Here is a 17,904-nt window from a genome sequence, read left to right as displayed (position 1 = left end):
AATAGCGAAACACAATGCCCATTATATATTTGCACGCAAGATAGTTTGAAAGGAGCCACAAGTGGCTGGAAAGAAAAAGTGCAAACAAGTGAGAAGAAAACAGCGCAGGAACAGGGACACAAGAAAAGAAGACGACGGGACAGGCGTCTTCTTCTTTTCTTGTGTCCCTGTTCCTGCGCTGTTTTTTTCTCAAGATGTACCAACTCGCTCAACTCGCCGTTTTACTGCAAAGTGCCTTGCGCACGTGAAATATAGTTACTCCCGCCCTTTTGAATAGCCAGCCGAGAGAGCTGCGAGATTGGCGACCAGGTAAAATGCACTAAATTTCCCGCTGAGCTTGAACCGCCAGCAAACATTTTAGAAAGGACTTTGTGAAGATGAGCGCCATGTGGAAAGTGCACTGTGCTGCGAAGTCGTGCCACAACTCTGGCTACAAAGGAATACAAGTGTAGTTTAACTGTCCCTGGCTATCCACGCGTATTTATCTCATTTTGCCGAATATTGTTTAGGACATCGTTTGAAAACGTTGGCGATCATAAGGCAAATGATAGTTGTAATTTGAAGCCCATGCGGCAAAGCGCCATCATCCCGGAAGTAACGAAGGAGGAAGTAAACAAAGTTTTAGGAGTAATGCAAAGGGAGAAAGCAGCTGGTAGCATCAGTTAACACGGGATTTGTTGAGCGTACCTAGAGCTTGGAAAATCGCTAACATTATCTTAATTCATCAGAAAGAAGACGTCAAGAACCTGAAGAATTACAGACAGACCAGCTTATTGTCTGTTGCCTACAAGGTATTTACGAAGGTAATCGTTAATAGTGTCAGGACAACCTTAGACTTCAAACAACCAAATGATCAGGCAGGTTTCGCAAAGAATACTCGACAACAGACCCTATTCACGCTATCAATCAGGCGATAGAGAAATTCGCAGAATAAAACCAGCCTCAGTATATAGCGTTCATTGATTACGAGACAGAATTCGACTCAGTACAGACCTCAGCAGTCATGCAGGCATTGCGGAATCAGGGTGTAGAAGAGTTTTATGGGAAAATATTGGAAGATATTTACAACGATTCCACAGCTACCACAGTTCTCCATAAAATCAGCAATAAAGTTCCAATAAGGAAAGGCGTCAGGCAGGAAGACACGTTCTCGCGTATGCTATTCACCGCCTGTTTACAGGACGTATTCCGGGGCCTCAAATGGGAACAGTTGGGGATAAGAATTAATGCAGAATACCTAAGTAATCTGTGATTCGCTGATGACATTGCCTTGCTGAGTCACTCAGGACATGAACTGCAAAGCATGATCAATGAGTTAGACAGGCAGACCAGAAAGGTGGAGCTAACAATTAACATACAGAAAACCAAAGAAATTTTCAACACTCTAGCAAGCGAACGGCAGTTCGTAATTGGTGGCCGGGTACTGGAAGCAGTAACAGAATATGTCTATTTAGGGCTGGTAGCGACAGCTGATCAAGATCATGAGAGAGAAATAACTAGAAGAATAAAAATGGGGTGGAGCGCATATGGCAGGTTCTGTTAGATCATGAACGGCAGTTTACCAATATCCCTCAAGAGATAAGTATACAAGACCTGTATCTTACCGGTACTCACTTATGGGGCAGAAACATGGAGGCTAACAAAGAGTGTTCAGCATAAGTTAAGGACAAAGCAGCGAGCTATGGAAAGAAAAATGATAGGTGTTACGTTGGCAGATTGGAAGCTGGCGATGTGGGTGAGGGAACAAACGGGGGTTAAAGACATTGCAGTCGAAATCAAGAGGAAGAAATAGGCTAGGTCAGGGCATGTAGTGTCAAGGCAAGATAACCGCTGGTCCTTAACGTTAACGGAGTTGATTCGAAGCTGAGGCAAACGTAGCAGAGTGCGGCAGAAAGTTAGGTGGGTGGATGAGGTTAAGCAATTTGCTTGCATACGGTGGCCGCAACTGGCAAATGACAGGGTTAATTGGAGAAACATGGCAGAGGCCTTAGCCCTGCAGTGGGCGTAGTCAGGATGACGATGACTCGGACGGGGCCTCTCGGTACGGTTTCTAGCGAAGAGGGTGCGTATATCCAGTGTCAGTGCGATGAGTGGTGCGGAACACGGGAATGGGGCGTGCACTATCGGGCTGCGAGAAGTCAAACAATTTTATTCTGACACCGACGCATGGCGGAGCCTCCGGAAGAGATGAAGGAATACGCACGCGATGTTGCTACTGAAAAAAATATCCCGAGGTGCTACGTGGAGATATTAGGCGACAAAAGGTGTATCTACAGAACCAGCACACCAGCGCTCGCGCAATGGCGGACTGTATTAGATAGCTGCTCGTTGCGGGGCGAGTGGAAAGCAAGCTTTGAGGCCGGAGTCAGTGCGCTTTAGTAACACTATACAGTTCTTAAAGGTGTTGTGAACGTGAATTTCCAACACCGGAACGCCCCCAAAGATGGCGTCCAGGCCTGCGTCTCTGTGAGCCCGCGCGCCGTCATCGTGGAGCGCGTTGTGCTTTCGGGCCGGACAGCTACCGGAACGCTACCGGGGTTAGCGTTCAAGCCTTGCAAGCCAATCAGCCACCAGGACGCTCCTGATTGGACGAAAAGGGGCGGGAGTCTGTGCCGACTCTATATAAGGGCTCCCGTCTCCTTTCTCTCTGTCATTTCCTGTTGTGTTACATCGTGCCACGTATCGTGCTTCTCTTTGCTTGTAAATATGTGAATACATTAATCTTTTTTCATGCTGCTTCAGATCAGTTCCCCGTGTCATCAGTGCTCCGGCCGGTCGGCGACAATGGATCCGCGTCCCGACGACAACTGAGAACCCGCGTCTGAACAACTGGATGGCAGCGCGGGGATCGAAGTCATCTCTTCACATCGCCTAGCAGCATTGGCAGTTGCAAGAGCTCCCACGTTGGTGGACCCCATGATCGCGGCTCTGTGAGTGTCCGACCTTTCTTCCCTGACGTATTTTGCCAGGCTTTTGAATTTAGCGTCAATGCTGGCAGACTTTCTTCGGCAGTGTTGTGAGTACTGATTGTTGTACGCATTGCTAAGGAGAGATAGGGGATCGGTCGAGTGTCTGAGCGCATCACGGACCTGAAATCTTTGCAAAAGCCGGATCAAATTTTGATCAGCAAAGAATTAGGGCTTGAACTTGGAAAAATTTGCGGAAACTGCAAATCATAGAGGCAATAATATCTTGCGGAGCGGACGATGAAGAGTGTATGGAGACATGGGAATTGATTAAGGAAAGGAAAGCAGCTGAAGAGAAAAGGGAAGCGGCTGAAAGGGAACAGAGGGAGCTGGAACAGAAGCAACGCGATCGCGAGTTTCAGCTTCGAGAGAAGAAGCTCGAGTTAGCACGCCGGCAGCAGGAAATTGATCAGAGGAAACTGGACGCGGAGTCGAAGAGAGCCGAGGCTGGCGTTGCTCATCCACCATCCTCCAACAGAAGAGGGAGAGAAACAAAATCAAAGACTTCATGCAACCCTTCCAGCTAGGCGAGGAAATTGGTATTTTTTTGGGGAACTTCGAAAGGACCTGCCAAAAAATCAATCTTGGGAAAGATGGATGGCTACAGCAGCTACTGAGCATGTTGGCGTGTAAGGTAGCGGACGCGATCGGGAGAATGAGTACGGAAGATTTGGAGGACTATGAGACCGTGAAGGCAAGCCTCCTGAAGAAGTACCGCCTGTCTGCCGAGGCTTTTCGCCAGCGTTTCAGAAAAGCGACTAAGTCTAAAGGAGAATCTTACCTCGAGTTTGGCTATAACTTGAAAACAAACTTAGTGGAGTGGCTAAAGAGCGCAGGCGTTCACGCGGACGCAAGAAAGATCGTGGAATGCACGTGTCTAGAGCAGTTTTATGACACATTTCCGGATCGAATGCGTTGGTGGATTCTCGACAGGGCCGAGGTAAACACTGTTGAGAAGGCTGCTGAACTCGCGGAAAAGTATGCGTCACGCCGCGTGTTGCTTGAAAGTCGTGGTACAAGCAACAGGTAGAAGCAACGGTACAAGTGGTACAAGCAACGGTACCCCGCTAGGCATAGAGCAGACGAAACAGGCGCGAAGCCGGTTTTTAAGAATGCCAGAGCAGTAGAAGCGGACGACCGTCCAAAAGGAGAGGCGGACGCTAAAGTCCGAAGTGATGGAAGCGGGAAGCGCTCCCATCTGTGTGTCAGCGACCAGCCTAGGAACCCCGCTTGGTCAGCTGGGGACACAACCGTTGCTCAGGGAAGTAACGGCAGGGTAGGTTTAAGCCCAGAAGCAGATGCTGTTTTTATAAGTGAGTCAGTTATCTCTCAGGAAGAGAGTAGTGAAGGAATCAAAGTGGAACCTCCTTCGATACGGCTGGTGAGCAATAGTACCCAATTATTGGAGACGCCTTGGTGTAATCAGAGTGACCATGAGTCACCTGAGTGCGTCGCTGAAACGCCAGGCCAGAACGCAACGTTAGCCAAAGAGTGTGGTTCAGATATAGTTGCGGGCCAGTTAGTTATTTTCATGGGGTCGGATAGCAATCCTCAGGAGAGCAGGTCGCTAGACTTCGTGGAAATCAAAGTGCAGTCGGAACAATTCGAGGTTACGACGTGCAGTGGCTCATCGAAAGTGCGAGCCGATAGTTCAAATGAGAAAGGCGGCTCGGTGCTGAGTCAAAAAGGAGATGTGAAGGGTGAGGGCACCACGAGAAAGGGAGGTGTGCAAGACAGAACAGCTAGGGCAGTTTCCGGAAAGAGGCCGTATGCAAGGAGAGCCAAGCCCCTTGGTAGTCCACAGAGAAAGGACAAAGGACGGGCCAAAAACGTCATAAGGGTGAAGGCACGTCAACAATGTAATCGTGCAAGACTTTCACTACGGCACTCCAGATGCGATAGGTACCGCACACAGGCCAAACTGACTATACGGTTTCAAAGAAAGCGGAAGCCACCTGCCCCATTGTGGCTGCACTGCAGAAGTTATTGCACGAGGAGTGAAACGCGCAGTCAGCCCCAAAGAAGCGCGCAATGCTACCGCGTGAAAGAATGCAGCAGAACGCGCGCCTGGAAAATAAAGGAAAGGAATGGTGTTCAGGAACTGAGAAAGGAATGCACCCAGGCATTTTTCTGATATTCGATCTTTGCCCCTTCGCATTCAACTTTTAAAGTGCTGCTCAGGTGTTGGAGACGCGCGACCGAGGGCGCAACGAATCATTGTCGCGCGGCGTCTTGAGCTCGCAGGGGTCAACGCGCACTTAAGACCTTCGGTTTTTGTCGTGTACCGCCTGCTAAAGCTACTGTCGGTCTGCGACCGCGCAGGGCACGGCTGAAGAGTGTCGCGCTGCTAAAAGAAATGGGCTTTTGTTTTGTCGCTATCAGGATAAGCATAGGTATCGCGATAGAAAGCCCCGAGCTAAGACAACTCTATTTAGTAGACGTAAAATCAAAAGTCCGGATAAATGCGAACCCCACACCGAGCGAAAGGGAAGGGTGCGCAGGGGATTACACACTTCTGAAAGGTCTCACTTGCCACCACGAATAAACAGAAATAAAGACAGGTCCCACCGGATTTGTTGCGCACTCGCAATGGAATGTCGCGACTGGCGTGCGAAACGTAAGGAAAGGGACAAGTCGTCAGCAAGAGAAAGCAAATCGTTCTGGTCTTGTACCTCCCGTAGAAACTGGAGAGACGAACGCAGAGAGAACTACATGCGTAGCACTGAGGTAAAGCTGCTCGCTATTTCAACTTACCCCCCACCGAAAACAAACAAAGATGCCAGAGCCTTTCTCTGTCTTGTAGGGTACTACCGGCAATACATACCGCGGTACTCGGACATCGCTAGCGCTCTCACCGATGCTTTGCGCAAAACTGAACTAGAGCGCCTCGCCTGGAACCCCGCGAAAGAAAAGTCCTTTCTCACCCTAAAGGAAGCCCTGATGAAGTATCCTGTGTTAAAGTCCCCGGATTATACAAAACAGTTCATAATCCAGTGTGACGCGAGCAACAGGGGAATGGGTGCTGTGCTTTGCCAGACAGCTGATCAAGGGAACGAACACCCAATCCTTTATGTAAGCAGGAAGCTCTCTGCCAGGGAAGAAGCATACTACGCTTCTGCAATGGAATGCGCGTGCCTGGTGTGGGCGGTACAAAAACTTGCCTGCTATCTGTCTGGTACGAAGTTCATCGTACAAACGGACCACTGTCCTCTAACCTGGCTAGAACGCATGTCGGGCAAAACTGGTCGCCTCCTGCGCTGGAGCCTTGCTCTGCAGCAATTCAGCTTCGAGGTTCATTACAAAAATGGAAAGGCAAATGCCAACGCAGATGGCTAAAGCCGATGCTTCTGAAAAGGAAAAGGGAAAGAAGGGATTTGGACGGGCTCTTAGTTTTTCTTGCTGTTTTGTAATCTTCGGTTTCTTTTTTTTCTACTCGCGAAGAAAATGGTCTTTGATGCGACGGTGCACTCGCGATTGAACCTGTCGCCTGTCAGCGAAATTATTGGTAGGATAGAAGCCTGGCAGATCTCTGGGCAGATGGAAGGGTGTTTGCTGGCTGTTGTTGTGTCCGGTCCAGACCACCTTCCTTCCAGACCTGAAGAGACCGGTTGGCGAGCCGTTGATGGCCGGCAGACAAAGACAGTGCCCCGACCTCGGCACTTCGAGAAGTGGCTGCGGACCTCTTCTCTTCGTGCACGATTTTCCGGGCGGGGGCGAGCTGTTGTGAACGCGAATTTCCAACACCGGAACGCTCCCAAGGATGGCGTCCAGGCCTGCGTCTCTCCGAGCCCGCGCATCGTCATCGTGGAGCGCGTTCTGCGTTCGGGCCGGACAGCTACCGGAACGCTACCGGGGTTAGCGTTCAAGCCTTGCAAGCCAATCAGCCACCAGGACGCTCCTGATTGGACGAAAAGGGACGGGAGTCTGTGCCGACTCTATATAAGGGCTCCCGTCTCCTTTCTCTCTGTCATTTCCTGTTGTGTTACATCGTGCCATGTATCGTGCTTCTCGTTGCTTGTAAATATGTGAATACATTTAACTTTTTTCATGCTACTTCAGATCAGTTCCCCGTCTCATCAGTGCTCCGGCCGGTCGGCGACAGCGGACCCGCGTCCCGACGTCAACTGAGAACCCGCGTCTCAACAATTCCGATTTCCCGTACGAGAGTTTTTGATGCTCTATTCAAGTGTACCATTTTTTTTCGCATAAAACCATCATGGTGCGGACAACCCCGTGATGAGATGACGCCGCATGCATAGTCATACAATGTTTAAGCATTAATTATCTGGAGCCGACACTGTCGTAAAAAACTGTTTCGGTCCGATTGTGCCTATGGCTATCTCTTTGCTCTGTCCTCGCCTCCTACCACTCAGAAAGATTCATCACAAATGCCTTTGACATGAACCATAATTTAGTAGTCCCCACCTCCCACACCCATGAGGATAAAAAATTTCCTCGGTCGCATTTTAGTAACAACTCTGCCATATCCAGCGGAGCTTCTGTTCCCTTTTCGACCATCCAGTATCTAATATCCAAATCATACGCATCCTCCAAAAGCACTTCTAAGTGGCACCAAGTATATCACAAAGCCCGAAGTCAACATCGCTCTTTAGTCCACACAACTCTGTGGAATTTTCATTATAGAGGCGATAAATTTACTTTCCGTTCGTGGTTCTCCATAAACCTTATTTAAATTAGTTTTATTGAAGTTTTCTCGACAAAATTGTGTACGCTTCTAGTGAATTTTTATTTTTTAAGTTAGGCTAAGCAGGCTGCCTTCAAGGCTATGCCTGCACTGGGCGATAGCCGTAGCTTCTGTGTAATCGTTGTTTGCATCTAGGCATGCCGCAGCTTAAATCATCTGTGTTCAGCAGCTTGCGGACAAAAATCCTCTCTTGAAGTTTACGAGTATTCTCACTGCCTAAAATGGCTGGAGCTGGCAAATGTTCCCCTGGTCCGTTTTTCCGCCGGTCTGCCAAGGGGTATCGAGAAGAGAGCTCGGAACAACATAGTAAAGGGATATGCGTTCAAAGGGAATAAGCTCTCCGCTAGCGCACTCCCTATTATAAAAGAGAGTGTGCTGGAGGACAGCTACATCCCTTTTTGCTCACACATAGGTCCACAAATGTTTAAAATCAACGCTCCTTATCAATTCTGAGGAGAAGAAAATATATTAGTGTGTTTTTGTGGTTTGTGTTGATCCAGTTTTGAAAACATTCTCCAGGAATAAGAATATCACACTGGCGTTGTCTTACTCTGCAATGACCAGCTTTGAGAAAACTCAGATATATAGTGTGGAGATGGAAAATTCTTAATGCTTTTCTAGGGTTCAACAGGGCTGGCTGTTTTTGTCGTAAATCTCTCGTATCTGCCTTTAGAATAATCCGCAGCGGTAACTATCCAACCCTCCCCTTAGCGAAAACTAATACCTTTGGAATACACGGTGGGCTATTCAAATTGTATTTTAATCATATTTTGTCTTCATGAATGCGCTAAAGATATGTAGGAAAGACGTTGCTGAAATTTCATGCTTGGTATTCGAAATATATACTTAAAATATGCCAAAAATAGCTCACCTGAAGCACACTTCGAGAATATTTCAAATACGTGAAAAATATGCATGCAGTTTTAGCATATTGTCAGTGTATTAAAAGTGCACTTTCGTAAATATGAAATTAATTCATCCGAAGTATACCTCAATTCTAACAAACGGGCAGTCCTTTTAAGCGTATTTGCAGCACACTTCTAGTTGTCGTTGAACAGTCGAGTGCTGAAAATGGCGTTTCGGGAAATGGCATTTGCGTGTTGTCAATGTATTTGAAGCGTACTTCCCTAAATACGCAATTAATTTATCCAAAGAATACTTAAATTCTAGCAAATTGAAAGTCCTCCTTAGCATATTTGCAGCACACTCCAAGTTGCCGTTGAACAACCCAATGCTCGAAATGAAGTTTCGGGAAATCACATTTTGGTGTTGTCAATGTATTTAAAGTCTTCTTTCATAAATATGCCATTAATCCGTCCAAGTATACTTAAATTCTAACAAAGGGGCAGTCCGCGTACGCATATTTTCTTTACACCTCAAGCTACCGTGGAGCCATCTAGAGCTCGAATTGACTTTTCAGGGAATAGTGAAAACTCTGCCTTTCCTGTCGTCCTTTCGTTGCAACAGCGTAATCATAGCGCGGGAACTACACAGGACAAAGACGAGACAGGACGAGAACGCCTGCGTTGTTCCCGAGCTATGATAACTGTGTTGCAATGAATTACCAACCTGACCAAGCCTTTTCTGTTCCGAAGTGCTTTCGTTTATGGTAACTTCTAGCAGAAAGGTAATCACCCCTTATTTACACTACGTACGGAGAACGTGATAGCATGATACCGGCAAAGGCGCCTTGGGTATTTCCGGGCCCGAATATGCCACTGAAAAGGACCACGACCGGACAGCCGACCGCGTATGTAAGAGATTTCTTGTCTAATCGCCAGGCCTTTCTTCGGATTGAGGGCGAGGAATACGGCCCTTACATGATGGGAACAAGGGGTACCCCTCAGTGAGCAGTGTTATCACCGCTCCTGTTCAACATTGCTATGATGCGCCTCCCAAGCCAATTGGCCCGGGTGGAAGGCATTCAACACGCGTTATATGCAGATGATATTACAATTTGGACCACTCGGGGAGCCTTGGGGACATGGAGGACCGCCTTCAGCAGGCTGCTTTCATAGTCGATGCGTATGCTAATGACTGTGGGCTCCAATGTGCTCCAGCGAAATGAGAGCTTCTGCATGTCAGAGCGAACCCAAAGGATAGGACAGCAATACACATCTCTCTGTCAGGAGGTCCTATTAGAGAGGTGGAGGAGCTCCGTATTCTTGGCCTTTTCATTCACTAGAGACTCAGACCGGACTCCACTATTGCGAAATTAAAGAGAGTAGGCGAACAGGTAGGGCGCATGATCCGCCGCGTTTCCAACAAGCGGGGTGGTCTGCGGGGCAGGGACGCGCTTCGGCTCGTCTATGCCTTCGTGACTAGCCGGATCCTCTACGCCGTGCCATATCTCCGCACTACTAAGCAAGACGAGGCGCGAATAGAGGCCATCATCTGCAAGGCAACTAAGCGAGCCCTGCATCTCCCGGTGGCTACCTCTAATGCCAAACTCAAGGAATTGGGGTGCTAAACTCCTACCAGGAGCTGCGGGAGGCCCACCTCGTGAACCAATACACGCCGCTCACGCAGACGGCTCCTGGGCGCCGCCTGCTAAACCGCTTACACATCCAACACGACTGCACTCTAGAGGAGGCCGAGCGTCCCAGTACTATGGCGCCATATGCTCTGGGTCTCCCCGCTCCCCCGTAACATGGACACCGACATGCATGAAAACAGACGACAAGCGCGGGCTCGGGCTCTTGAGAGACAACACGGCTCCCGACCCGGTGTATATTATGTAGACGTAGCAGGGCCATCGCCCACGGGATTTTACTCGGCCGCTGTCGTTCACCAGGAAATGCACGTTGATGGACTCTCCTTTCGAGCCCCGAATTCAATGCGGGCCGAAGAAGTAGCGATAGCGCTTGCTGCCGCCCACGCCAAATCGAGAATAATCATCACGGACTCCCGAAAAGCATGTGAACATTACTTGGCAGGGGAGATCTCCCCCTTAGCTGCTTGTATTCTACGACGGACTGCCACTGATCCAACACCCAAACGAATCATTTGGGCTCCTGGCCACCAGGGCTTACGAGGTAATGAGGCCGCTGACGCGGCTGCCCGAGCGCTTACTCACCGGGTTCCTCATCCCAGCTCTTCTGGCTCGGAGACTAACCAGCCGCTGCTGCGATTCAGGGAAATATTAACACATTATAGCGACAACCACCGCCTTTTCCCGGCCCCTGCAAAAGGGCTGAGTAAGACGGAGGAGCGAACTTTAAGGCGCCTGCAGACAGGTACTCTACTCTGTCCTGCAATAATAAAGCATTACGATCCTAACACGGATGGGCGATGCCCACACTGTGGGGAGACCTGTGATATCTTCCACATGGTGTGGGCATGTACTCAAAATCCCCACCTCCCCCCTTCTCCTACCCCTTCCAGAGAGGCATGGGAGACTGCCCTCCTCAACTTCTCCTCGCTTGAGTCCCAAAGGGCTCTGGTGAAACGGGCGAGAGACGGGGCCTCGTCATGCGGTATCCCGGACTAGGGACGCCGACCATGTAGCGGGGCGACTCTGTGGCTCCCAAACTCTTTTTCACAAAATAAAAGTTTTCACCACCACCCAAGCTATTCAGCCACCACCACAGGCAGTAAAAACTGAAAAAAAATGCAAATTAGTTTGAGGAAGGCAATGACACAACAGTCTCACATATCTTGGTGGTCACACGAGCCGCACCGTAAGGGAAGGGATAAAGGGGGAGGGAAAGAAGAAGAAAGGAAGAAAAATTGGAAGAAGCTTAAGCTTCGCCTTTAGGCGTACAACGCGACAGCGTGTTGCACCGCTGCCGGGAGTCTACGGAACGCCATCGCCCGTTCGGCGCGACGCCTTGCCCGTTTGAAACAACTTTGAACGCAGTGCATTTTTGAGGAGAGGAAATATCTCGGTAATTCACTCATCTCGTTAGACACCCGAACCCCACCTTAAGGAAAGGGAGGTAGGTGGGAGTAAAAGGAGAGAGAGAGAAAAAGAGGTGCCGTAATGAAGGAAAAGAAAATTGGATTTGAGGAAATAAAGTTACAGTAACTGTCTTACACATCTCGGTGGACACCCGCACCCCAGGTAGGTCGCTGGTTCCAATTCCTGCCGCAAGTTTCTGCTGCTCGAAAGGCTGAATGGTAGTGCACTATCAGGTGGTGGTGGTGAAAAACATTTATAATGCAATAAATATTTACAGAGAGGTGATTGGGGTAGGCCCTATTGGCCCTTTCCCCTAACAATACTAGGTGGAGCCCCTATTCCGGGGCCCCATTGGCAAGCAACGCCGCCCGCGTCCGGTGGACTAAGGCCTTTTGGGTCTTTAGGTCCTGACAGCCGAGCAGGGCTGCCTCCCAGTCCTCTCTGGTGGGGTTGGGGTTAGGGGGGATAGATGGGTTTGACTGACACGCCCAAACCATGTGGAAGGTGTCAGCCACCTCCCCACAGAACTGGCACGCGCCATCAAAGGATGTATTGAAATGTTTAAGCACCGCCGGGCACAGTACAGTGTTAGAAAGAATTTTGATGAGCAGGCGCTCGTCAGCGCGATCCAGACCTGTAACATAGCCGCGGCCGATAGGCCACGGCAGGAACGGAACGAGCGTACACGCCTGGGAACGAGGCAAGCGAAAACCAACGTTTATTGCAACAGAGGGTGATTATATAGTTTTCCAGGGGAGAGGGGAAATGGAAAGGGGGACATGGCGAGGTACAATGAAAACTTCACGCTTGAGCAGCGTGTAGCCCGCACAATGACACAGCGGCCGATACAACACTTCTTCCTCCTAAAATCGGTCAACTGGTTTCCTCGTCCTCGTCGAGCGTCGTAAGGCTTGAGCGGGTTCGCTTGGCACTACTGCTCCGGATGACGGAAGTGCCGGAAATGCGCCGTCAGCATGATGATTCCAACTGCAGGCGGCAAAGTAGATCCTTCCAGTCTCATATCGAGCTGTGATGCGGATTCCTCTGGCCTGAATGTATCGCCGTCCGGTCGCGCGTCTTCCGCAGTGTCGGGTGACTGTGTTTCTGTAGCGCCGTCCGGGCGTGCCTCTTCCACAGTGTCGGGTGACTGCGTTTTTGCATGCCGAAGACGTACCTGGTCCACGTGCCGCCGGACAATTGCTCCAGGTGTTTCTACTGTAACCATTCTGGTCCCAGAAGTAGATGTCACATGCCCTGGTATCCATTTGTCTCCTGTCCCATAGTTGCGAACGTGCACACGGCTCTTCAGTTGCGGCAGCCACTCCTGGTTGTCCAACGGTGCGTCTCCACTACCCTTCGGGAAACACGTATCCAGGCGCGATCTAATCTGGTATCCTAGAAGCATCTCTGATGGCGACTTGCCGCTCTTCTGGGGCGTCCTTCTGTAATTGAGCAGTAGACGCATAAGTTTGTGCTCCAATTTGCCAGGCCTCAACTTCCGGAGACCATCTTTCACCGTTCGGACTGCTCTTTCGGCAGCCCCGTTAGATTTCGGGTGGAAGGGGGCGGTCCTAACGTGGGATATGTTGTTGTTCTCGACAAATGTTGCAAATTCACGACTAGTGAATTGTGTTCCGTTATCGGAAACGATCATCCTTGGCACGCCAAATCGGCTGAATATGTCGCGCAAACAGTGGATTGTAGCTGTCGTGGTAGCGTGCTTCAGAGGGATTGCTTCTATCCACTTGGTGTGCGAATCGATTAGCACAAGCACCATCTTGCCTTCTATCGGTCCGGCAAAATCCACATGGATGCGCGACCACTTCTCAAACGTTTGTGGCCAGCTTGCTGGTGGAGCGGCTGGCGGCATGGGCAAATTGTCGATGCAATTCTTGCACTGAGCCGACATTTCCTCAATCTCTCGGTCAAGGCCCGGCCACCAAAACAACGATCGCGCAATGGATTTCATCGGCGAAGACCCTTGGTGGGTTTCATGCAGCAGCTGCAGCAATCGTTTTCGTGCACCGGCAGGTATAACCACTCGATGTCCCCAATAAATTAACCCATGTGCCAGGGACAACTCAAGTCGACGGTCAAAAAATACCGCCAGGCACGGCTCAAGGCCTTTAAAGCTTCTCGGCCAACCATGTAGCACGTAATATTTGACGCGATCTAGTGTCGAGTCGACAGCTGTGAGTTCCTTCAGTTCTCGTGTCGTAACGGTGCCTTCGTCCAGGCTTTCCAAAGAAAAAACGTACTCTTGCGGCTCTTGGGGCTCCATACTAGGACCGGGTGACTGCAGAGGAAGCCTGCTGAGGGCGTCCGAGTTCAGCAGTTGTCTTCCGGGAGTGTACTGAAGTTTGTACCGATATCCTCCGAGATAGAGTGCCCAACGCTGAATGCGGGCTGCAGCCATAGAGGGTGTCGGGCGGTCGGGTCTTAGCAATCCGAGGAGAGGCTGGTGATCTGTAACCAAGGTGAATTCCCGGCCCAACAGATAGTCTCGGAATCTGGTGACCCCAAAAACTAGTGCCAGCGCCTCACGCTCCAGTTGCGAGTAATTCCGCTCGGCTTTAGTAAGAGTCCTTGAACGGAATCCGATGGGTCTGTGGACGCTGCCTACTGTGTGAAACAGAACTGCGCCAATGCCGTGTGGCGAAGCGTCGCACTCTAGCTTCAGCTCCTTTAACGGGTCAAAATGGGCAAGCACTTCGGCATCCTTGAGGCACTGTTTGGCCTTGACGAACGCAGTTTTCTGGGGGTCGTTCCACTGCCATCGCGTATTCTTTTCCAGTAACTGGTATAACGGGGACAACACGGTTGACATGTTCGGCAGAAACCTTGAATAAAATGCTATCATTCCGACGAACGAACGCAACTCGCTCACGTTACGAGGGCTCGGTGCTTTCATGATAGCTTCCACGTTCTTTTCCGTCGGGTGAATACCGAGACGATCGATACGGTGTCCCAGATAAGTAACCGATGGCTGGCTGAAATTGCATTTGTCGTATCGCAGCTTTACGCCGTGCTCTCGAAATCGCTGCAACACAGTTTTCAGCCGAGCTCCGTTGTCTGCCGCCTTTTCAGACCCAAGCACGTCATCTAAGTATGCCTGAACTCCAGGAAGGCCCGCTAGAGTGGTGTCCATCTTCCTTTGAAATATAGCAGGAGCAGAGGAAATGCCGAACGGCAACCTGTTGTAACAGAAGAGCCCTTGGTGCGTATTAATCACGCACAGCTTGCGTGAAGCTTCGTCTAGTGGCACCTGGTTGTAGGCGTCTTTCAGGTCGAGTGTACTAAAAACTTCACCACCGCTTAACGACGCGAACATGTCTTCAATCACCGGAAGGGGATACTGCTCAAGTGCACAAGCCTGATTCAAGGTGGCTTTAAAATCCCCGCAAATCCGCACTGTGCCATCTTTTTTAAGCACTGGTACTATGGGGGTCGTCCAGTCCTAATATTTTATTCCGTTTTGGGTCATAGTATTCATTCAGGGCTTTGATAACTTCATCATAACTCAAAGAGTTCGGCGCCTGAGGAGCCACCCTTCCGGCAAGGATCTGAATAGTCTGCGTCCTCAATGCAGCCACAAGAAGTGCTCTCTTCTTACTTGACTCAGCGATGCCATTTGCTTCGAAATACGCCTCTACTTTGATCAAGTACGGCTTCCACTTATCTGTGCTTTCGTCGAAGCTCGGGAGCATCTGGAAGGCCATGGAAGTCGCTGCCAGTGCTGTCTTCAGGGCCGGAGTGTCTGGGTCTGCCTTGACAGCGTGGGTGTCGTTTTGACTCGTCGCCACTGTAACATAGCCGCGGCCGATAGGCCACGGCAGGAACGGAACGAGCGTACACGCCTGGGAACGAGGCAAGCGAAAACCAACGTTTATTGCAACAGAGGGTGATTATATAGTATTCCAGGGGAGAGGGGAAATGGAAAGGGGGACATGGCGAGGTACAAAGAAAACTTCACGCTTGCGCAGTGTGTAGCCCGCACAATGACACAGCGGCCGATACAACAAGACCCTTACAAGGGGCCGGGTAGCGCCGGTGCTCCTCCTTGTAGTAATCGGTGATTTGTTTGAATGTAATGGCCAGATTGTCTGATTGGGAGTACCCTTCCAAGGACAGGGAGAGAGCCCGGGGAGAGAGTGCGCGGGCGGCCTGATCGGCCTGTTCGTTTCCCTGGAGTCCCTGGTGACCGGGGGCCCAAATCAGGTTGCGTGGAGTTGGATCTTCAGATCGACAGCTATATTCCAGTATGCGCCAGGCAAGCGGGGGAGCCCAGCCCAACTCGTAGTTCCGACAGGCCCCTTGCGAGTCGGTGATGATGTGTTTCGACTTGGGAGTAGTGAGAGCAAGAGCAATGGCAATCTCCTCCGCGTGTGTTGCGCTGTAGGCTTTGAAAGCGAGCCCGTTGACTGTGTTTGTGTTGTGTACGACTGCGGCCGTGTACCACACCCCGTGGTGTGGGCCGGCAACGTCCACGTAATACACATGTTGTTGGTTAACATAGTATCGCGCCAACGCTTCCGCGCGCGCCTGGCGACGACCGCTATGGTCTTCTCTGGACATGTTGCGGGTAAGGGGTCGGACCCGGAGGGCGCGTCTCCAGGGTTCTGGCCCTCTCTCCCTTTCCTCAATATGGTAGTCATGTTTGATGTGTAGCCGGTCCAAGAGGCGGCGACCGGACGTGGTGTGTGCAAGACGCGTGTATTGGTTGACTAAGTGGGCCTCTCGAAGCTCCCGAAATGTGTTCACCACGCCCAAGGCCAGAAGTCGCTGGTTGGACGTGGTGACCGGGAGGTCGAGAGCCCGCTTGATGACTTTCCGGTGGATGACCTCCAGTTGGTCATCATCATGTTTGCGCAGGTTCAAGTAGGGGGTTGAGTAGAGGATTCTACTCGTTACGAAAGCATGGGCAAGCCGCAGTGCATCCTTGCTTCGTAATCCGCCCCGCTTGTAGGAGACCCGGCGGACCATGCGGCCCACCTGGTCTCCCACCGTGCGAAGTTTGGCTAGGGTGGTGTCGACTCTGCGTTGGTGGTGTATGAAGAGACCAAGGACGCGGATCTCCTTGGACTCCCGGATCGGTCCCGAGGGGAGACTGATGCAAAGCGGGGTTGTGTCCCGAGGGGAGGGACGTATGTGCACAAATTCTGATTTAGACGGGGCGCACTGGAGTCCGCAGTAGGCCGCGTAGTCGTCGACTAGGGTCGCCGCTGCTTGCAGGCAGGATTCCATGTAGCCCAGGTTACCTTGCGTGGCCCAGATTGTAATGTCGTCCGCATAAAGAGCGTGATGTATCCCGGGCAAAGAGGACAATTTGGAGGGAAGATGAAGCATTGCCAAATTGAAGAGGAGGGGAGACAGGACCGCGCCTTGAGGTGTTCCCCTCGAGCCGATGGTGTATGGCCCGTGTTCCGCATCTTGTATGCGTATGTAGGCTTGACGGTCTGTAAGAAATTGTTTTATGTAGTTGAATGTTATGTGGCCACAGTTGGTGTTACTGAGGTGGTCCAGGATTACTTCGTGTTTGACGTTGTCGAATGCGCCTTTAAGATCCAAGGCCAGGACCACCTTGTCGTTGTGGGGACATTCGACAGGATCTAAGATGTCGTGGTGAAGCTGCAGAAGTATATCCTGTGCAGACTTGTGAGGGCGAAAACCGAACATGGTGTCCGCGAAAGTGTGCTGTGTTTCGAGAAAATCGGAGAGTCTGTCGCGCACCATCGTCTCCATCAGCTTGCCGACACAAGACGTGAGGGAGATGGGGCGAAGGTTCTCCACATCAATAGGTTTGCCGGCCTTCGGAATAAAGGTCATACGAGCCGATTTCCAATCGAGAGGGAGAGGAGTCTCTCCGTCCCAAATGCTATTGATGTATTTGAGGAGCGCGGCGTAGGGTGCGTCGGGAAGGTTGGCCAAGAGCTTGACCGTAACCTTGTCGCTCCCGGGTGCAGTGCTCCGCTTCATTTTGCTCAAGGCCGCCCGGAGGTCGTGGAGCTGGAACGGCTTGTCCAGCTCCGTGTTCTCTTTGCCTGCATACGAGTACGCCGCCTGCCGGGGGTCCTTAGTGGTGCACAGGTAGCGATCCCTGAGCGTGTGCGCTGGTTGTTTTGTCGTTCCTGTAAAGTTGTGCAAGGCCCTATGTAATTGGCGTTGGGTTTCCGTGCGTGTTTCTATTGGATCGATGAGAGCGCGGAACAGGCGCCACGTGTTGCGGCCAGACATCTGGCGAGCAGCCGCGTTGCACCGGTCCACCCAGTTAGTGTAGGCTAGCTGAGTAGCATATTCCGCTGCCTGTTGTGTGAGTTCGAGGATGCGGTTCT

Source organism: Amblyomma mixtum, chromosome 10 (genome assembly GCF_055824585.1).
Source record: "Amblyomma mixtum isolate Tamu chromosome 10, ASM5582458v1, whole genome shotgun sequence".
Lineage (NCBI taxonomy): Eukaryota > Metazoa > Arthropoda > Arachnida > Ixodida > Ixodidae > Amblyomma > Amblyomma mixtum.
This window is presented reverse-complemented; position numbering follows the sequence as displayed.